The 23,442-nt window shown below is 44.4% G+C and overlaps 1 long non-coding RNA gene across 2 annotated transcripts; it reads right to left on the reverse strand.

Annotated features, from left to right (window-relative positions):
- Window positions 1–3,247: 3,247 nt before the first annotated feature.
- Window positions 3,248–14,434, reverse strand: LOC125941963 (uncharacterized). 2 transcript variants are annotated; one of them, XR_007464702.1, is made up of 6 exons: window positions 14,068–14,434; window positions 13,343–13,417; window positions 12,503–12,550; window positions 9,885–9,952; window positions 5,867–6,087; window positions 3,248–5,538 (listed from the first exon to the last, which is right to left on the reverse strand). It is a non-coding gene; the product is annotated as an uncharacterized LOC125941963 (long non-coding RNA). The 2 variants fall into 2 exon arrangements; XR_007464701.1 differs by having other exon boundaries at window positions 3,248–6,087; window positions 14,068–14,405.
- Window positions 14,435–23,442: the final 9,008 nt, after the last annotated feature.

Genomic DNA, 23,442 nt, shown 5'->3' on the forward strand with positions numbered 1-23,442 from the left:
ACGCTTTCACTCGCACACACAGCAGACGGCGCGCGGCCACGATGTTACCGCACTTAGGCCTTATACGGAAAATGGCGGCGACGACGACGACGACCACGGGAATGCGCCTGGAGTCTCTATGTAATTGCTATCGCAATAAAAAGAGAGCGTTAACGCGGAGCGCAGCGAAGGTTGAAAGGCGGTGATAGCGAAGAGAGGGCGAGAAGGAAACTGGAGGAAGAGGGTACAGCGGAAGCATGACGAGGAATGCGGAACAGGAGAGTAAGACTAAAGAGTGAGGAGCAAAGTGGAGTGCCGCACGAGACGTTCTCCACGGCGGCGACCCAGATGGCGCCATAGTAGCGTGCGCGGTGATCTGGTCGCATATAACGTCATTACTTCCCAGACAAAAAATCCGACAGGCTGTCGGCTTGTCGGCTATATGTTATTTTGGCCTGTCGGCCTGTAAGCCTGTGGGCTTGTCAGCCTGTCGGTGTCAGCCTGTCGGCGTCCGCCTGTCGGTGTCGGCCTGTCGGTGTCAGCCTGTCGGTTTCAGCCTGTCGGTTTGTAATCCTGTCGGAACATTCTATTCCGACAGGCCGCAATTGCGGCAGTATTCTCTGGCAATCACTTTCAGCGATAGTTTCACTTTCGCGAGAGTTCATGGCTCGGCCCACGAAAGCTCTTGCATTTTCCCGACGCTTGTGCGCAGGCATGCAGTGCCGATTCTCGCAAAAGTGAAACTACCTCCGAATGTGATTTTCCGAGAATACGATCCCTAGTGGCGTCATCAAGCATGCTTGATTATGCTGTCAGACAGTTCCTAAATAGAAAATACACCTTTGATTGATGGTTTCAAAGTTTTATTGCACAGTAATTCACACGCAGCCATCATATACATGCAAACAAAAATACTGTATTTACTGTACATAGGTACTATTTCTCGAAATAAATGAAGCTACTCAATCTATGTTACCAACAAATTTCTACCTATATTCATGAAAAAAGCTAGCAAAAGTACCGAGGCAATGGCATTCCTCTGCCATGCCTGGGTTCAAGCAGCACATGGGCGCCTGCTTTACTAGTACATTATTTGTAACCTGTAGTAAATATACACAACAAAGTAGAAAGCAAAACTAGTATTAAGAAATCTAATAAAGTATGTTTGGGGACCATCATTGGAGACAAGCAAAGTCTCAACATGGGTTAAGAATGTGCGAGGGGGCCTGCCAGCTGAGATTCAGACTGGTTTTAAATGATGCTGCATATACAGCACACTCGACAGCGTTAAAGACATCGTCATTTGGGGTGCCGAGGACGCCTGTGCAGCATCCATCAAGGATGACTTCTCTGGCAAGTACGAAGAGGATCCAGCTTGCAGCATTGACTCGCCTCCCTTTTCAAAGGCTAAAAAGGCCAAGATGACCAAAGTGTGAGCGCCATCATCAGGGCAGCATACGAGGCTTCTCCGGAGCTACCAAAACACACGAGCATCAAGAAGTGGACGCTCTTGGTATTTACGTCACATATGAAGAATATACCACGGTGGTGGTCGTGGCACACCGACAGCATATGAATTCAACAGAACTAGGAAGGGTCCTGCTGTAAAAGGTGGGATGCCCCTGAGTGGGCAATACAGCAGGGAAGAAACAGTTTTGCTGCTTAACATACCGAAGAGGGAAAATTTGTTTCAGCAATCCCAAAGAACATGAGCACGGAACACAACCAACGCAGAAGAAAAGCACGATCAAAGACCTTACAAAACAAACATGGAAGAAATCCAGACATATACTACACGGACGTGCATAGAGTGGCAACAAATTCACAATAGTCCACAGTGATAACTGGCTCCATTCGGACCCCTTTGGCTTGCACGGAGGAGGCAGCAGCCATAGCACTGGCCTTTCAAGATGCAGAGGCAGAAGAACAATCTCCATTGGTCCTGACGTACTCCCAGGCAGTGGTCCATTCATATATAACGGGCACCATTCCACACAAAATCCACAGCATGCTAGGCACCACCCTAGAATGGCACCACGCAATAATGTAGTGCCCGGCACACTCTGGGCACAAGGGAAATGAGAAGGCCGACCAAACTGCTCGAGGATCCCTACGAGGAACCCCTGATCCACTTTCAAAAGATGAAGCGCCAACAGTGACAGCACATTAGGAAGGAACAAAGACAGGACAGGCGCTACTTGCAACTGTTTATTGTGGTCAAAGGTGGTTGAATATATAGCCATGGGGAGAGGGGGGACGAAAAAGGCGGAACACTGATTGTATGAATGCGCACGCGTGAGAACACTGAAGATATGCATGAAGGAAATGGCGAATCTAAAACTTATCTAAAAACACACTTTCATTTGTGTATATATTCAGAGACGGGGAGCTGACACATGTTTCCCCTCTCTTCCTAATCTGGTTGGCCTCCAACAATTCACGTGCCACAGAGTCTTTACTTTTAAACAAGATTGTAGTATCTTGAAGCCTTGCTTCACATGCTTGTTATTTCATTGCCGCAGGCCTTGCAATGAAGAGGCAGGTTTGAGCCATAACCATATTTCAATGAAAGCTTATGCTCCCGCAGGCGATCATTAATACATCGGCCAGTTTGGCCGACGTACTCTTTCCCACACTTCAGTGGTATACAGTATACAACTCCTTCCTCACACTTCACAAAAGGATTCGTATGTTTAATGGAACACCCTGCTTTCTTAGAGTTATCAGAACCAATCAGGCGGCACAAAGTAGCAAGTTTTCGGGGTGCGGAAAAAACCACAGGAATTTTGTATTTCACGGCGACGTGTTTAAGATTGTGCGCCACTTTGTGAGAATACGGAATCACCACTGGTTTGGCTTTCTTTTCGAATGTTTGACCTTCTTCAGTGCTTATTTTTCTTTCTTTTTTCACCTTTTTCAATAACGCCTCCGAAACTGCGCTTAAAACCGAACAAGGGAAGCCAGCCTTCCTCAATTTCAAAATCTGTTCGTCAAAGCTTCCTTGTGCCTTATGACAGCACGATTTTTTAAGGGCGGATTCGAGGCACATAGTGGCAATCGCACGTTTAACAGTCTTGGAGTGTGTAGACTCATACGGCACCAATTCCTTGTGGGCACGGGGTCGATACATCCAGCAGGAACCTTCGTCAGTAAGGGTTATGTCAAGATCTAAAAACTGCAAGCTGTTATCCTTGGCTAGTTCAAAAGTAAAATCTAAACAGCACGGCAAAGCTTAAACAGCACGGCAAAGGCTTAGATTTTACTTTTGAACTAGCCAAGGATAACAGCTTGCAGTTTTTATATCTTGACATAACCCTTACTGACGAAGGTTCCTGCTGGATGTATCGACCCCGTGCCCACAAGGAATTGTTGCCGTATGAGTCTACACACTCCAAGACTGTTAAACGTGCGATTGCCACTATGTGCCTCGAATCCGCCCTTAAAAATTCGTGCTGTCATAAGGCACAAGGAAGCTTTGACGAACAGATTTTGAAATTGAGGAAGGCTGGCTTCCCTTGTTCGGTTGTAAGTGCAGTTTCGGAGGCGTTATTGAAAAAGGTGAAAAAAGAAAGAAAAAGAAGCACTGAAGAAGGTCAAACATTCGAAAAGAAAGCCAAACCAATGGTGATTCCGTATTCTCACAAAGTGGCGCACAATCTTAAACACGTCGCTGTCAAATACAAAATTCCTGTGGTTTTTTCCGCACCCCGAAAACTTGCTACTTTGTGCCGCCTGATTGGTTCTGATAACTCTAAGAAAGCAGGGTGTTCCATTAAACATACGAATCCTTTTGTGAAGTGTGAGGAAGGAGTTGTATACCGTATACCGCTGAAGTGTGGGAAAGAGTACGTCGGCCAAACTGGCCGATGTATTAATGATCGCCTGCGGGAGCATAAGCTTTCATTGAAATATGGTTATGGCTCAAACTTGCCTCTTCATTGCAAGGCCTGCGGCAATGAAAATAAACAAGCATGTGAAGCAAGGCTTCAAGATACTACAATCTTGTTTAAAAGTAAAGACTCTGTGGCACGTGAATTGTTGGAGGCCAACCAGATTAGGAAGAGAGGGGAAACATGTGTCAGCTCCCCGTCTCTGAATATATACACAAATGAAAGTGTGTTTTTAGATAAGTTTTAGATTCGCCATTTCCTTCATGCACATCTTCAGTGTTCTCACGCGTGCGCATTCATACAATCAGTGTTCCGCCTTTTTCGTCCCCCCCTCTCCCCATGGCTATATATTCAACCACCTTTGACCACAATAAACAGTTGCAAGTAGCGCCTGTCCTGTCTTTGTTCCTTCCTAATGTGCTGTCACTGTTGGCGCTTCATCTTTTGAAAGCTATGCACCAACTAGCCCCACAACGTGTTTTACTGGAATACCCCTGATCCACCAGCACGACATCCTCGGAGACCAAAGAGACAAAAATACAGCCACCTACACCCAGACCGTACAGGGAAACAGGCCAGGTACTGGCTCTTCTTACAAACACACATCATCATCAACCTATACTTATGTCCACTGCAGGACGAAGGCCTCTCCCTGCGATCTCCATTACCCCTGTCCTGCGCTAGCAGATTCCAACTTGCGCCTGCAAATTTCCTAACTTCATCCCCCCACCTAGTTTTCTGCCATCCTCGACTGCGCTTCCCTTTCTTGGTATCCATTTCGTAACCAATGATCCACCGGTTATCCATCCTACGCATTACATGGCCTGCCCAGTTCCATTTCCCCTCTTAATGTTAACAAGAATATCGGCTATCGCCATTTGCTCTCTGATCCACACTCTTCCCGTCTCTTTAAGATAGACCTAATCTTTTTCGTTCCTTCGCTATTTGTGTGGTCCTCCACGCATATCCATACATCCAAATACTTCACAAGATGCATACACCCTGCCACTTCCCTTGGTGGGCCAAGTCTCGTCCTGTAATGTGGATATGTAAGCAACGACTTCCAAATTCTAAATTCACCCCCTAACGGCGCAAATTCCAAGCAACAGGCAGCGGGACGTTTGGCTTGCTAGCGAAAATCTAGAGAGCCAGAGAGCTCTTCTCGATCAAGCCCAGCAAGCTGCAGAGACCAATGGAGCTCTAAACTGAGGCACCCACCCACCACCCAAGACCCTTAAGAGAAATAATTTAAGTTTACACTACTACTGCTAAAGAAAGATATTGGCTGACTTAATTCAAACTAAAATTTTCTAAATTTCTCAACTAATTCAATATATAGTGGTCGACCTATACTCATGTTGGACCTATTTTTTAGTAAATACGGTAAGCACTAACTCCACAAAGAAAGGTAGAAGTGCTAAGCTGGTAAGGTAAATATACAAAGTCTGTCCCAGAAGTTTGAGCAGTTCATGTCACTACATTCTCTGCCGCGTTTTTGCTGGCTCAGTGCACAAACTTTTGGGACAAGCCCCGTAGCAATCAGTACCAGTAGCACTACCTTCTTTGCGCGTCAGCGAGTTTCTGCACCAATTGCCTGCGCACTTCTTTCAATCTTTTTTTTTCTCGTCTTCCGGCATGACACGGTTGCCCATGAAGATCCGGAGGAGGCCTGCGCAAGAAAAGCAATCACGAGTACAAAATTAATGAAAGCATCTAAACAATAATTTCCAGCATGCACAGTGCAAGTTCCCAACAATATGCCCACGGTTCAATGAAATATTTTTGCAAAGCTGCATTTTCAATAACCAAACTGCAGATTACTTTTTTCATGTTAACTCACATGCCTCAAATTCTTTCTACAGTTTTAACATGAAATATTTCAGTAGCAGATGATCGCAACACAGTGCTTTAGCACTAGCTTCGCTTTTACTGTGGCTATTTGCATGTGCCATCTATACATGAGTAGATCAGTTCATTAGAACAGTATGTTCATATACTTTTCAAGGATGACAACTTTTGTGGTGTCACGGCTGGTCTGGCCTCAGTCCTTCCCTTGGATCGCGACTTGTTGGACAAAGTCCCGGTCACGCTTCTGTTCTTAAGCTCATCTGGCATCCAATACGTTGTGGACGCCATACGGCAGAACATAGTCAGACGTAGACCGCAACAATGTCCCCCAAGCAGCCTTTTCTATTCATTGCCCGGATCCAGCATACACCTGCAATATATAATAACACATACATAGCTTGTAGCTAACAGGTTTTATACTGGACGATATACACTATGCATTTTCTCAACTCTACTGTTTTCTGGCATTCTGGCCATTTATTAGTTGTAGTGGGCTCACCTGCATGAGCAGAACGAAATTATACAGTAAAATTTTAAAAAATCTTTTAGACAATCCCACATAAAAATCTCCCAAGCATAAATAGCAATCGCTGAATTTGTTAAATTGACAATGATCTGCAAGAATATTCACTGCTATCTATAGCTCGATGAACTCACTAACATCTACCTTGACATTGGGTAGCCGAATTTCAAATACATGTGTTGTCTGTAGGACCACTCTTTATTTTCAGGTTGATCTGTGCGGTCACTAGATGCAATATAGAAATGTGCACAAGCATTGCGTTCCAAGGACTGCATGATTACATAATTATGCCATCAACATTAATGTACACATACAGAAAAAAAAAACCTTCACACACGTGACATGGCTGCATAAACGTACACTCGCCAACTGAAAAACACACGTAGCACGCCTGCCTGGCAGTCCTTGCAAGGAATTTTATAGACGATGCCGGGATATTTTTCTTTTTCGAGGCAGTCTTTGACTAGGACGAGTTGTTGTTTTAGCTTGCTTGAAGGGATGTGGCAGATTTGTCCATCATAATCTTTGAAAATTCTTGACATTGACTCGCTCATGCCTCATGCATAGGGGAGAGCCGCCCGTTTCCTTGTTCTCATCGGCCTGATGACACGCTTTTCTTCAGTCTTTATAAACTGGCCATGGTAGCCATTACTGACCAAATCCTGCGCCACTCTCTTCAACTCAGCTCTGCGTGCATCAGTAGTCGAGCACAATCGGAATGCACGGGTGAACAGTGTAGAGGCAACAGATCGTTTGTGTCTAACGGGATGGGCCGAATCAAAGTGCAGATATTTCCCTGTGTGCGTAGGCTTCCGATAAACGCTTGTTGAAAGGCCGGATGCAGTACGCATGACTTCAACGTCAAGGAAAGCCAGGCGACCATTAACTTCTTCTTCAACGGTGAATTCTATTGTGCTTTGGAAAGAGTTCAAGTGCTGCAGAAAAGGTACGACGTCTTTGCGGCAGATAATGGAAAAACAATCGTCGACATACCGCAGGAACAATTTTGGAGCGGGCTGGAATGTCGTGAGGGCTTTACCTTCGAGGGCTTTCCAAAGCACAATAGAATTCACCGTTGAAAAAGAAGTTAATGGTCGCCTGGCTTTACTTGACGTTGAAGTCATGCGTACTGCATCCGGCCTTTCAACAAGCATTTATCAGAAGCCTACGCACACAGGGAAATATCTGCACTTTTATTCGGCCCATCCCGTTGGACACAAACGATCTGTTGCCTCTACACTGTTCACCCGTGCATTCCGATCGTGCTCGACTACTGACGCACGCAGAGCTGAGTTGAAGAGAGTAACGCAGGATTTGGTCAGCAATGGCTACCCTAGCCAGTTTATAAAGACTGAAGAAAAGCGTGCCGCTGAACCCCCATCAGGCCGATGAGAACAAGGAAACGGGCGGCTCTCCCCTATGCACGAAGCGTGAACGAGTCAATGTCAAGAATTTTCAAAGATTATGATGTACAAATCTGCCATGTCCCTTCAAGCAAGCTAAAACAACAACTCGTCCGAGTCAAAGACTGCCTCGAAAAAGAAAAATATCCCGGCATCATCTACAAAATTCCATGCCAGGACTACCAGGCGTGCTACGTAGGCGAGACGGGAAACTTTAAAAGAAGGCTACAGCAGCACCGCAATGATGTAGCCAAAGGACACACGGTTTCCAGCGCCCTAGCAGAGCATCATGAGAAGACTGGTCACAGTATTAACTGGCATTCGGCTTTCATCATCAAAAGAGAGAAGAAATTATCCCGATAGCTTCTTGAATCATTTTGCATACTACAATCTACGACTAACACAATAAACCGGACACGGGGCCCCCTCCCTGAGTTGTACGCAAGGGCCTTACGTCTTCCAACGCATATATAATAAAGATCACCATGCATTCGTTCATTGTGAACAAGGCACCCGTAGTGGGTGCCAAAACGTCAATCTGTTGTTTTTGTGTTCTTCAGTTGGCGAGTGTACGTTTATTCAGCCATGTTCTTTCCTCGCCAGACAAGTTTTCGTCAAACCCTAGATTTCATCACACAAGTGACATTACCATAATAAAGGATTAGTCCACCAATTATGTTTTCTCGCGCTGTTTTGGAGACCTGCGTCACTACGAGCGCAGTGCACCATCTAACTTATAGTAGAAGTACAATTTCATTTTATATAGTTATTTCTTCTGTGTGGCAGCAATTTTTTTATGGGCTTGGAAGACGCAGCGAAAATGGCCATCTCCACAAGCACCGAGATCGCTTTATGGCGGCTTAGTTAGAGGAGCCATCAAGCTAGTCTCGCACAGAACTGTTTCTTCATGCCCACTATCCCACTGCTGTCATTTCTGCACACTCTTAATTTTACTACCACCAGCAAATGCAGATGATCTGCAAACACTTCTCGTACATTTGTATGCATTGAGAGCAAGCATAGTTGTGCTTTCATGGGACACTGTTCTACACAGGAAATTGTGGCAATAGTGTTAAGCAACAATAAACACAACTAAAACATTTATGTGAGACAAAAATACCAGAGCAAGCATATTACCAGGGTCAGATTTTCTACTTGGCCACTCCAGCCAATCAAAAGTGGCTGCAGTAGAGTGCTGTAAACTGACCCCTTTTCATTTATTTTGGTATGTCTGTGGTGTAGCAAGCCAATGACAACAGCACCAAAGGGGCGTCATGTGCTCGGCCACTTGCGGAAAGCAACATGCGATCATGATGCTGCATGGCACAGCTGATTGACATAAGCTGCCTGCATACATAATTTATAAGAAGAAGCCACTGCCGGCTTAAGAAGCCTTTCCCAGAAATGCTGCCACACAGGCAAATGCGAACAGGCGAATGACGAGTGCCACGTTTGACTAGTGGATTAGGATCACATGGCAACGTCACCCAAGAACTGTCTCCTTGTCCTTGATATGTACTGTGGGCACCTTACTGACAGCATGAAGGCTGTGCTCTCCCAAGCTTGAATGGACATCGCTATTATACCAGGTGGCATGATGGACCAGCCTCAGCCACTTGACGTCTGTATCAACAAGCATTTTGAGGATGGATTGCCTGCGGAAATACTTCGCGATCTGGCCGAGTGATAAAGCGTATAAGCTAACAGCAACAGGTTGTACTAAATGCACATAACTAACACAAGTGGCGAGCTGGGTCACTGCAGCATGGGACACACCATGAAGCTTGATTGCATGCTTTCAAGGAGTGCAGCATCTAAAGTGCACTAAATGGCACCAAAAATTGTCTGCTCTTTTATGCTGACAACGATAAGAAGGTAAGCAACAAGGCTAGCAGCAACAACAACACTGCATGGGCTGGGACGGGTCGTGACTAATAAATGCTGTTCGCGTTTTATGTCTGTTGCCCTAACTTGTCCGGCTTACATTCAAGAAAAACACTTTTTTCACCGGCTTCAGACCTTCAGGTGCTGGCTTAGGAGTGAGACCGGCCTAGATTTGAATAAATATGGTACTCGGCCATAAATCTAGTTCGTGGATCATACACAGCTACTTACATCCATAACGGAAAAACAAAAGGGACATAGTTCAGTTTCTTTCCCCACTCTGAAATGTACGAGCCCTTTCAGAACGTAAATGTAACATCGATCCTTAAAAAACAGTTCTATGACTTTTAAAGTTACCTTTCCGTCATCTCTTGAGGATCCGATGACAACATCGATGGCCTCTCCAGTGAATATGTCCATGTCAGCTACAAAAGAAAATGTACAACTTTTCCCTTGAATTGCCAGGTCTCATAAAAGGTAAGGATTTAAGACTTCAAAAGCAATATAGGAGTCCCATGCTATCGAAAGAGCATAATGTAACCATTACACATTGCCGGGGTATATAAACCAAAAATGTCTGTCAGGAACATTGTGTGGGACATACCACACACTGGTACCTTGCAAACATGACCTGTACAATGACGCTGCAATAATACATAGGTAATTATTTCTGCCTACACTCAAGGAACTCGGGTACAGTCAAACCTCATTAATACGTACCCGCTTAATGTGTAATTGCAGTTTAAATGTAGTCGCGAAGATTCCCCCACCCAGCCCCCATTGAACCCCATGCCTGACCGCTTAAGCCGTAGTCACTCATTTGCCATCAAATGGTTATTGCATACTATTTTCCTTCTAGTTCTACACGCACAGGCACAAATTCGGCAAAATTTCATGCACTGAAAAATGAAAGGTGAAATCGGTTGTACAATATTGTAAAATGTAGCATTTCTCAAATTTTTAGAAGGCATTTTTTCTCTTAAAAAGGGAAACCATACGACTTATATCCTTTATGTTTGTATATACTATGTAATAATAGTTACGTGTCCATGTTTCGTTTATGTTGCTTCACAGATACTTTCAAATTTGAGAAAAAGCACTCCGCATGAAAATGTAGCCTTCACCAGTTGGTCTTTGGTAGCTTTTTCTGGTAAACTGTTAGGTTCTGTTAAAAACAAAATTCAGTTGCATGCTTTTGAATGGCGTGCCCACCATATCTATTTGGTCAAGAAAAAAAAGTGAAATATACAACCGGCTTCGATCTCGTGAAATTTCTGACATGACCGGGCATGAATCAATGTTAGCATGAGTAGGCGTCAGTGACATCATAAGAGCAAATGTGAAAAAGTGCAAACGGTTGCAAATCTATGATGATGAGTGCCTATAGGCTCAAATGAATGGACCTTTTTCCAATTCAGCTATGCACATGGGCATGCCCCAGCTGCATTACATGCCGCGCCGCCATTATCACAGGGCAGGTGTGCGAAGTGAGTGCGTGAACCCTTGCATGATCCGCGGCAATTTCCTGAGCTTGAGTTGCTGATCAATAATTTTTCTCGTGTTCTGGGCAAGAATATTGGTTAAAGGAAACACTTAGCTGTTTGTGGGAAAGACTGCAAGCACTTTTGTCGATGAAAAGACTCTGTGAACTAACGCTCGAGCGATAGGCGCAGCGTTTGCGACAAAACTCATGCAGGCACTTTCTGTACCGTCGATTGCACAAACCGGCGTGGAATGGTGAACATTGTACTGAAGTGGAGCGCACGGTCAAATTAAAAAAAAAATACCCCATGTTATCAGTGAGTTATCACGCAATTCTTGCTGAGTGAGGTAAGCCTGCGTTCTGGTAACAGCATGATGCTGGCGCTGTGATTATTGGACTTCTCGCCTTACGACCGACTCGGAAGTCACGGCGATGTTTTAATCTACGGGTATGTATACCGCACGGATTTTACCATTGGCTTAAGAATGTGCTACCGCATGCAAGCGGAAATAGCTGTACGGTTACATGGGGCCAAACGAAAAGAAGAATCTCGCCACACAGCCGATCAGAATGCATCGTTCGAGGCCAAAGCGACACACGCGTGGTGCCGCATTATGCAAAACTCGCGAGTCTTACTTTTTGCAGGCAAATGAAGCTTTATGCACCTGACAAAACAACGTGTTGCGTCCACTTACATTCTGCTTACCCCCCCGTACTGTGTTGCGTTCACTTAGTCCCCAGTACCATGCCATATACGATACATATCTCGATATAAAACAACACTTGCCCTGCAGTGCACTCGCAGTATGTGTGCAGAAGTTTTGCATGTTGTTTGTTCATCATGGTGAGCTGCTTGCATGCCCGCTCTTGAGGGCAAGCTCGTACGCACGTGCATGCGTCTGTTGACCGCCTCCTTCAAGTCGAGCCACTCAAAACGACGGTCGAGTTTATCCTGAAGAAAGTCCTGCCACGGCGCGTTTCACGCTCACACATGCCTTCGCCAGTTGAGTCAAAGTACTGACCAAGCTGCTGAAGAACAAAAGCCGGCGCATCTCTCAAATCTTGGTTACAAATGGCCTGCACATCGCATCAGCATGCTGCCATTGCATCAGTAAATGTAAAATGTGTTATTGCTACATGTGAGCAAATACATGCGCGCTAGAGCAGGACAATGAGAAGCTGCTTCAGCAACACAAGCGACAGAAGAAAAAAAAAGCAGGGACAGCCGTCGCAAGAGACTGCTTGGTCAAACGCTACCATGCTTTGCGTAGAGGCGAGAAGCGGTGGGAGCGTGTGTGTGTTGCCCGTCAAATTTAGTTGAAGTGACGGCCGCTAGAGGGGTCGCTTACTGGAAAAAGGTCCATTTGTAAGGTAGTGGCGGTGAGTAAGCACTGCTGAGCGTGGACGAATATCAGTGAGTGTGAAGTACTGCACAACTAGAAAAAATTGGTGCTTGAAACTGAACAGTGCTGTACAAAAAATGTACTCTTACCATGCTCCTGTGACAAAGGTGCCATAGAGGCCATGGCAGTTATAATTCCTGTAAAAATTACACAATAAGATGAACACAGACATGGAAGTGCAATTTGAAGTCATAGAAAGCCACACACAAATGTCTTCATGCACAAATATGCACTACATTGTGTCCACTGCAGAGCTCACTTCCTTTGCAAAAAGATGCAATGCTCTTGTAAGGCCTTCAACAAGCCTTAAGTATAAACCGCATGCACGCGATCTTGCACGCAACAGCGACAAGTGACGTGACGGAGATGGCTGTCGCATTCGCTCGTCGCCTACAAGTCGTACCACACGCGAGCGATGACTTTGAGCGCTGTTTCCCCGGTGTTGCTGGTATGAGGGCAGCAAATACGCGCCGTAACTGGTGTGACGCATGCTCTATTAGTTTAACTTGATATGTTTTACTGTAAAGAGCACCATAAATATTTCTTAAGGTCTTGCACTAGGTTCTTATCTTTGTGCGTATCAAAATTGAGTCATTCGCTTGTTCCGTGCGACAATCGGTTGTACTTGACTGATGTACATCCTGTTCTGGCTTCGCGCTATTGGCTAGTCGCTCATAGAAAGTCGTTCCGGCGACGAGTTGTAGATTACCAGAACCAAGCGATCAAGCGACAAGAACGAGTGATCAGTTTGCGCGACGGCTTGTTCCGTCGCTCGTCGCCGTCGCGCACAAAATCGCTCGCATGCGGTTTGGGCTTGGGTAAAAAATACTAGCATGTAGCGCCATTTTTTTTATATAAAGCACAGCCACATGACACAAATCAGTAACAACATATAAATCTAAAATCTTGTCAACTTTCAGTTGCCATACCTTTGGTGCTCTTGCCCTTTTCTAAGGACAGATTTCTGAGCCTTTTCGACGTGTGCAGCACCATTTCTTCAGTTTCTGCATTGCATTTAACAAGGCATTACAAAGCTGACACTGCCGACAGGCAGCAATGTTAGGTGATAAACATTCAAGTGTCATAATAACAAATCAGGCCAGAATATCAGTTCCTCTGGTCTCCCCCTGGCATTACTCTCGTTTCATCCTTTCATGAATGCAAAGCATTTGCAAGCGTGGCTCCCACGTCCACTACACGACAGATACCCGTTCATGCAGCAGACAGGTTCTCATGTGGCATATGTTTTTCCATCAGACTAAATATGGAGCCGCTTAACATTTACGCCCAAAATTATGTGTCCAAAACCAAAATTCTGCTGCTAACTGCCAAAAGCACACATTTGCGCCGATGGCCCCTCCTGCGAAGCAGTGTCTACCTTGAGCGTCCGCGGCAGTGCGTGCTGCACCCCCTCCCCATTTCATAACGCCGACCCTTCCAGACATATCGCAGACTGCCCGAGACTCTAATCAAAGGAGAGATACGTCTCGAGCAGCCAGGCCTAAACCCCAAAGTCACGCTACGAGATTGCGCCGGACATTTGCTTACTGCACAATGAGCGGGACAAAGCACATGCCGGTGAAGATTAAATCGTTCGAAATGTTAGTCGTATAAACATTTAAGGTGTGCTTATTAACGAATGAGTAGAACTTACCAGCCATGTGCAGCACTCTGTCGCATCGCCGTTCCACCACACGTCGTAGAGGACAATTGGATCGAAATCCACGACATTCTCTGGGTTAAAGTTTTGCACTGCGGTGTGCCTGACAACCGCAGTGGTCATGTCCACTTCATATTCAACGAATACAAGCATCTCGAGCTTAACACAGTGCAACGCAGTCGTTCTCGCTTAGATGACAGCTGTGGCTATGGCCGTGGATTCTATGGATGCGGATTGGCATGCGACTTCGACTGCCACCACTGCATCACCCAAACCAAACCAAAACAGAAAAGAAAAATACTACTAAAGCAATGCCGTACAACAGTAGTGGGTGGAAGCATGGAGGAAGATAAAAAAAACCTTTTTTTTTTCAAGTTGTTTCCTTCCTCCATGGGTGGAAGGTACAAAGTTGTACAGTTGTACAGATAAGAAATGTTGAGAACTGCATCAGGCTTAAGCATTCTTAAAATGACATCCCAACTCATGAGAGTAATTATGAATTCGACATCGATCGTTTGTGTGTTTTGTATACGTGGTCAATGAACACGATTGTTGGCGTTCATTCATTTTGCCCACCGCGTCATGTAGAGTGGCATGATCAGATTTCTCTGAGCGCAATAAAAAAATTTTCAGCGCACGCAAACTCGCACAACACAGACACAGATGCACATGCGCGCGGGCCGCGATTTTGTAGCGATTCCGTCTCCGATGATATTCCTTTTTGCACTTTTCGCGCTTTGTCAGGGGTCAGAGCGACGCCCCGCCCGCGTTATCAAAGCGATCAGGGCCGCGATTTTGTATCAAGGCATTATGACTTATTCTACTCTATTCTTATCATCCACCGCTCACGGCCGGCTGATCCCGTTGATAATGCGAGCGGACCGTCGCTCCGTCCACTGAAAAAGCACGATAAGCGCGTAAAGACATTATTACATTAAAGGCATCGCTACCAAATACCGGCCTAGCCGGCCATGAGCGGTGGATGATAAGAGGGGCATATGATCGAGCGGAAGGCATCGCTACAAAATCGTGGCCCTGCAGTAATCAAAAAGAGTTTTGGAAGTGAGCGTTTGCGTTGTAACTTCTCTGCCTGGGCATGCACGTTAGGTTTATCGCTCTGTCATGCATTGTCAAGCAGCTGACCGCGTCTATTAGCCTGGATAATATATATATATATATATATACACGAAGGCCAAGAGCGCGCGGCCAATGCGGCTTACAGAAAAAAAAAACATGCTTTTCATGCCGCAGCAATGCAGCACACGCATCGTTAACGTAGGAGCTGATCAATTACATATATGCACATGGATATTATTATGCAAAATGACACCGCCGAAACAAGGAAACCTTAAACAGCTTGTTTCTATTTAGAAACGGTGATCATGCATACAAACTAATTAACAAAAGACTGCACATTTCTGCCCAAGTAATAAATGAAGAGGAATTACAAGCTTAATTGTAATTGCACCGAAGCTGCATGTGACACATTGGGCGCTGAAATACAGATCATAAGCACAAGGTTTCTCAACAACCAGAATCACAACCGAAGCAGAGCATTATAGCGGGGATTAACTGGCCGCGGTGGGGCAGAACTCAGCATAGCAAGTTAGTGGTGGCTGGATATTTCTTTAATAGTTTTTTATTTACTAGTTGTAACAATTAACGTACCATTATTTCTTATTATATTGGAGTGCAGTTGCCGCGACACCACACGCCTCAAGAACACGGAAGCGGCAATGGGGACACCAAAACCACAATCCAGACTGGTCCATGGGTTGGGGCTCGCCGAGGCCCCTACTCATGGACCTACTTGCTTCCAACTTTGATCCCCCCGCTGCCCCTTGGGTGCCCTAGAGATGCTGTGCTGCCTGCTTTATATAATGTCAAGTGTTCTCCTAAGGCCTCTATTTGCCATTTACATATATGCCCTCTTGGAGCAGTACTTGTAAAAAAATCCAGTCTATTGTTGCGACGAAAAGAGCACCCCGCAACGAAAAAAGCTGCCCACGACTTCTGCAACGCCACTCAGATCCTTGCCGAGTAAATATAGCATAGGTACGACATGGTTTACTTAACGTGTAGATTGTGCGTGCCACTTCTAGGAATGTGCGCCACACGAAATTATGGTAGCATTGCCACTAAATATGCAATGACATCGATCATGGTTGACTCTATGGTAGGATCAGTTCACATGGCACAAAAATTCATCTAGCCATTTTCTTGTCTGGCATGTGTGTGTGCTTCTTAATTAATGAGCAAGCATGAGTAAAATTAAGATATAGTATCTCTCTCTATTGCAATATCCGAAAACCATCTTCTCCGCTGTTGTGTTTCTCTAGCTTGTTTATATCGCATCTTGTGCTAGCAAAATAAAACTTGCGAAGAAACAGAAACACAAAGCACATTTTCCCTTTCGCCATCCCATAAGCAAAAACATTTAATCAATCAATAAATCAATCAATGGTATATGCATGCATTCCTTGTTTCTTGATATGTATGCCTCTGCACTCCATGTCAGTTTTCTAAATCCTTTATTTATAAGGTTATTTAAAATGAACAACTTATCAGTTCGTCATTTTTCTGAATGCTTTCACGGCTTTCCGCAACTTTACAAGCTTTCACGGCAACCGATGTACAATAACATCCTTGCGTATGAGGCATTTGGCTGTAATCACGCCAAACAAATAAATTAGAACATTTTTTTCGCATTTTTAGTGACATAATAACCTTTATAATCTAACCCGTTATAATTTGACATTGGCCTAGCATTGTGTGATGTCGTCAGTAATACCGTGATTCTGATCACTAACGCGAGGCGAAGCGAAGCTTACTAAAGCTTACTAAAAGCTTGCAGTTGACGTGATCGCGACTAGGTATTGCTTACACCTTTATATTAATATAGTCCGTATAGTCACATTGGACTGCCCCGCAGTGTTCGCCCCAGTGAAAAATTTTGGCTTCGAACGTCGCAATGTCCAAAATCAGAGGAAGCATTATAGGCAGTACCTGCAGCCGGACTCGAACGTTCAAGTGCCACAGCAAACTCGAGAGTACATGCTGAAAAGACCAAGGTCATCCACTGCTGCAAGTCAGGTACGTGTCATTATTGTAAGTTTCAGTATTTCATACTGCGAATAACAAAAAGCAGCTACAAGTCTTACTGCGTGAGGTGCAAACTATGACGTGTCCAAGCCGCCAGTGTGCTTCCTGAGCCAAGAAACGCATAGTCTTGAGTGCTGCCTCGCGCATCGATGTGTCACGACGCGGAGAAAGCGGGAATTGTTTCGTGCTAGCACTCGATCGTGACGCGCACGTTTCTTCGGAGTGCAGTTACAACCAACGTTGCTTGCAACCAAGGATCACGAGGGTTGCAATGTGGGCTTTTTGGTAACGCATCTTGGAGGGTTTATGGTAGCGCGATTTATTTTGGAAGGACGTGCCATAAAATTAATTGAATCATTCACGTGTAACAGCAACGATCTTAGCCTGGAACAATGCAACGTACAGGATCTACCATTGTAAGAGGGAACAATCGAGCACGTGACCAATGCTCCATGAGGTGCCATCTGCTGGTGCCTGGCACCCGCTTGGTGCAGAAAGCCACTGGCGCTCTGTGCTCCGTGTGTCGTCTGCTACTACCAAGCACTGGGCGGTGTAATTGCAGACAATGCATGGAGCGTACTGCCTCAGCCGCACTCTGTGCCTGTGCCGAGCGGGTGCCAGCAGATGGCACTTTACAGAACAACAGCCACACGCGTGCATGTTCCCTCTAATAGTGGTACCTAAGCTGACCTACGTCCTTGTGTCAACGCTGTTTCTATGTACAAGGCAGGGTATTTGCAAAAGGACACAGCCGGAGGTGGCTAATGGCAGAATAATAGCAGACTCCCTAGGGAGTGCATTTTATCAGGGTCCTGTTCATTACCCGAGATAGAGTTGGTAAACCTGCACCTTCCTGCACCATTATGAAGTTAGCACGTGGCACATACACTGTCGCACCCATAATTCAATTTAATATATAGAGAGCAACACAGTCCTTTTTTGCGCTACATATTAATCAGTGAACTGGCTTTACGCAAGAGTGGTAATCTCACCGTTGCCTTCCTATGCCCTATGTATGTTTCTTGTGAATGTGACACTTGTTTTGTAGTTGGTATCCCTAGAAGATAAAATTTCTTATTTGTTTGCTCTTTCAGATGAACCTGGAAAACCTGAACAGCCCTTCAACGAATGTCAGTAGTGTTTAATCGAGCGAGAATGAAGCTGATAATCTTAGGCACATCAACTCCAATTTTGCTTCAGAAATGTATGCTTGTGCAAGCACGAGTGCACATGTCAGCGACGTAGAAGACACTAACCAAGCTGCAAGTGAAATAGGCACTGCGTATGAATGTACAGTGAACTTCAGTTGCGATGAATTCAGTTCTGTCTTTGAGTTGAGTGATGATGGTTCGGAAGTGGATGGATGAAGGGCACAAGGGTGATGCAGACAGTGAACCAGAGAATGGTGCTGAAGAAAGTGAGCATGCAGTACATGTACTTCACAAAGCTCTCGGAGGAGTACCTTCCAAACCAGAAAACAACAAGGGCACAGGCTATGCTGCTCATACTGGCATATGTTGTTATTTCAGGTCTTACGTGGGCACAACTACAAGGACTTCTCATTTTAATAAATGCTCTGTTTGGGGAGAAAGTTGTGCCATGCACTACATATGATATGAGGAGGCTGTGGAAAAACAGAAAAGCACTGAGGATCCATCTATACTGCCAGCCCTGTCATCAATAACTGGGAAGATACAATGATGCCAAAGACGAAGACACCATCAATTGTGCTTCTTGCAGCAGTGAGAAGCTGCAACATTTAATTATTACTGCAAGTTTTTTTCTGATATTCAATATTAAGCAGCAGCTTCTGGTACTGCTAAAACAGGTTGGCAGTACCTTGCTTTCTAATTTGCAGAAGATTGCATCTGCTCCTCATGTGTCAAGTGTTTTTGCTGACATCACGAATGGCATTCTCTACCGCAGTGTTAGAAAGCAGAGGAACATAACATGGAGCGACATCACTTTGACCATGAACACAGATGGAGCACCTGTGTTTGATACGAGCAAAAACTCCATATGGCCAATTCAAGTGATGATTAATGAACTTCCAGTTTTAACTCTGTGGCAAAATGTGCTAGCTTCAGGTGTGTTGTATTCAAATGCTCTCCCTGAAGCAATTTGTCGAAGAGATCAACAGCGTTGGAAAGCTAGTGTGGTCGCACACTGGAAGAACTGTTCAGACAGCAGTGCACGTTGTTGTCTGTTGTGTTGACTCCCCAGCAAGAGCAGCTATCCTAAACAGGAAGCAGTATAATGGGTACTTTGGATGCAGCTGGTGCTTGGAGCAAGGTATGCTTACAGATGGTAAGTGAGCTCAGTTAAAGAGCATTTTGCCATTAATTGTAATGGCTATTGTCAAGTCTATGAGAGAAGGAATGTGGGCTCTTTGCTTATGCATCCTGGTATTATTTGAATGTGATGTGCACACACTAAAGCACAGGCTGTCAAAAAAGCTTTATGTCTCATGTTTCTCTGATTCGTGTTTTAGTGTATGTGCTGCAGATTTGAAGAATACCAAATAACTTGTCAAACCTATTCACTGGATTTTACATACACTGGAAAGTTTGTAGTCATTAACAATTAAAGCTATCCACTTACTGCTTTTTGTTTTAATTGTTTGGTGCATCAGAAGTTTTGGTTGACCATGCCTGATGTATTTTTATGTTGACTGCATACTTTCCACACTATTTCATGATGCAATTATGTCATCACTTTCAGTGGCCTGCCATTTAATTGTTTTAACATTTGTTGCAAATCTGACAAAACATGTAATACCTTAATGATATCGTGTTTGGCATTGGCAGACAGCAGCCTATGATCATAGTTAAGTGGGGTCTGCCTGGATGTAACGACACAGATTTGTGCAGAAAGTGCCCCTAGCTAGCAGCTGATACTGTATAAGAAGCGCAGAATTAGCTTTTGCACTTTCCAGTTTGGCCAACTGCTGTATTTCCGAATCTAGGAAACAGCAATACAAAGCTGAAAACCAGGAAAACTATTTGAAGCACTATTAATTATGGCAGTTTAGCTCACGCGCATCACTTTTTAGTGCAATTTTTTCTATCGCTGAAAAACTTGCAAGAAAAGTTTCTGCTGTATGGTGGGAAGGGAAAAAAAAGGGAAACAGTGATTTTAGTGTCGCCATGAGGTGAGTGATGTTGATAAAGACGTGTGAATTCAGGATACAGTACACACAGCTGCATTGCACTAACTTGTTTTTCATTCTTCTTGGAATTTGACAGTTTGCATTTCTTTTACCATTCAGATGTGTCGTTTCTAAGTAGCATTTGGCCCAAGGCACAGAAGCTGACCTCTTAGTTGCTCGTGTAACAGAAACTGCATGGCAATGCCGCTATAGACCTTGCGTGCACCATATTGGCTCATATGTGTCGGCATGTGCCGACACATATGAACAACCAAAAGAACGTTGTTCTTTTGGTCTGGTTCCGATAAAGACGTTGACTTCTGGCTGTCTCTGTTGTCTCGCCCGCAACAATATTATAGGACTGTACCCGTCACAAAGCTGAAATAACCTGACTAGGACTGTCCAAGACGTGCGGTATTCGTGAGCCATGCGAAACACCACTTGCACTGGAGTGATTGTGTTTGTTGAAAATTGAAATTATTTTAATCAATGCTCACGAGCCACTCGAAACATTACAGTGCACTGATGTTGACATTGTAATTCACACCTCAGTTAAGTGTAGTTCAGGATGTCGTGCAACTGTAAGTTTCAAAGAAACTTGTCAGAATCACAAATGGAAAAAAATAGCAAGCGTTCACTTCCTTGCATAAAAATGCATAATGTAGTTAAATCAATCATATTTTACTTCAACAGTAGCTATACTTCTAGAAAATCTGGCAAAATAGGCTGTGATAAAATGCTGCTCATGTTGGTTGTTTTGTGGCATATATGCGCAAGAAAAAAATATGTGTCCTTCGTTTCTAGCTGGTATCTGAAATTTCTCTTTCGCTGCCCTTTTTGTCGCGGTAAAAGATGAACCCTAGGAATGTTAGGAATATTTTGCATTGCTCATGCAAACTGCAGGTCTTGGACAGTCCTAGGCAGGTTCTTTCTCTTTGCGGTGGGTGCAGTCTTGCAACATGGCGCCTTTTCCCCACTTGTGCTGTGCTGTCGAGAGATGCCATCAATTTTGCATGAGGGCCATTTGTGAAATGTTTGACTACTGGAAGTGTTTTAAAACCTTGCATATTTTCACTGCAGTGTCCATCTGAACATTCTAAATGCAGATATCATCCTGATGTTTAGTACAATTGATGCTTTGGCTGCAGACACAATGAAGTACCCTTTCAACAGCCAGAATGCACCTGACAGGACACACAGTGGTGGGCTCAAAGGAATGGTTCAAACAGCTCAGCTTAAGGAACCTGTTTGTGGCATCAAGGGACCATCAACTCTTATCAAGTTGCAAGGCCTTGATCTTGTTTGAGGGCTGCCACCTGACTATATGCATTGTGTTTGGGAAGGCATGACAAAGAAAGTGATTGAATTGTGGCTATCATGTACTGGTTCTTCGTGGTACATAGGCAGGCACTTGAAGTTTAATTGTGGATGCAAGATTACGTTCAGTAAGGCCACCCATAATTTTGTCAAGGTCGGGACGGCCCTTGTCAGATCGGTCATATTGGAAGGCTGCTGAATGGCGCTCTCGGCTTTTATTGTAGTATTGTCTGTCATGATGCATACTTCCTCGAGCATACGTGGCGCATTTTGTGCTACTTACACAAGCAGTCTTTTTTTGTTGAAAGATATTGTCACAGAAGCTCAAATCTGTGCCGCTGAAAACTTGCTCTTAGCATTTGTTCAGCAGACTGCAAAGCTGTACGGAGAAAGTGCAATGACATTTAACATGCATTAGTTGTTGCATCTTTCAAAGTGCGCACAGATGTTTTATCCCTCTTTGGGGTACCTCAACATTTCCATTTGAAGATGGCATTGGTAAGGCACTCCAGCTTGAAACAGCTGCCAAGCATGTGCCTGTTCAAATTGCTGAACGGTGCATCATGCACCAGGCCCACCGGACTGCTTCAGCACAAGTGGAACTTTCGCCTTGTCTGTTGTCTGCAAAGAAAGAGCTGGAGAACACGTTTAAGAGGTGCTTTCAAACATGTGCTCTTGGACAAGCACGACCAATTCATGATATTCCACAAAATGTGAAAAGGCTTTTCGTATCATGATTTGGTACCCTCCCACAAATTTGCAAGTATTTGAGGTGCCAGGTTGGCCCGATTGTCTTCACAGTTCTGAGTACTCTGTTCCAAGAAAAACGTGCTCTTCCTATGTAAAAATGTCTGATGGCATGTACTGTTATATCTCAGCCATTTATGTTGTTTCGGGTACTATGTATTTTCACTGCCAGGAGCTGCTCACTGCACCCGGTGCATTTGATGTGCCGCCGTCATCCGCCTCCTATCTGAGAACCATGTCTTGTATTGTGTTGGCGATATAACATTGCAGTGTGTTTTCTGTTGGCAACGTATCATATTTGTGTGAGTTACTTAATAAGGTGGAAAAGAACTAATCGGAATTTGAATGTTTATTTCATATTTCAAGATTGCAGGTACAATTGACTCTGGAAAGTGAGTTATAGAGTCAATATTAAGGTAGAGTAGTTGTATTTATGAATTCTGAATTGTGTCATCCGTCGAACTGTAGCAGGCTGCTATAATTTAACCGTATGTACTTTCTTCAAAATATAGGCTTGTAACTGAAAAATTATGATCCATCTTTCTGGGGCAACTGCTTTATGTCTAAGCGAAGTGCATGGCTATCACCAAAAGTGTTGCAGTGGACTGAAGCTCAAATTAATTCATCAAGTCATGAAGACTAATGCATCAGTTGATCTAATTCTGTTGGTGAGCGCATGAGAGGTGCTCAAGTCAAGCTTGGACTTTTTATTTTTTAGGATTATGAAACATGTTTACATGCATGGAAGTGATCTCATTTTTCGAGGTAATCCCTTTTCATTTTGGCAGTACAAGGATGCCAGCAGCGTAGAAAGATTTCTTTTATGTTGCAGCCATGCATGGACAGCCTACTGTATTTCATTATCCTAGTGGCCCAAAGAAATGAGTCTTGGAGTGAAGTTGGGCTTTTATAGCAGATGCGGCAGCACCTCTCATCCAAGATTATTTGTAAAGTGCCCATTGTGTGGTGCACTGTATGTGCACACATATTTTCCTGGATGAAGAGAACCCCCATGGTATTTAAGCAGGGCCATTTCTTCCTAAGTGCACTGTCTA

Source organism: Dermacentor silvarum, unplaced genomic scaffold (genome assembly GCF_013339745.2).
Source record: "Dermacentor silvarum isolate Dsil-2018 unplaced genomic scaffold, BIME_Dsil_1.4 Seq725, whole genome shotgun sequence".
Classification (NCBI taxonomy): domain Eukaryota; kingdom Metazoa; phylum Arthropoda; class Arachnida; order Ixodida; family Ixodidae; genus Dermacentor; species Dermacentor silvarum.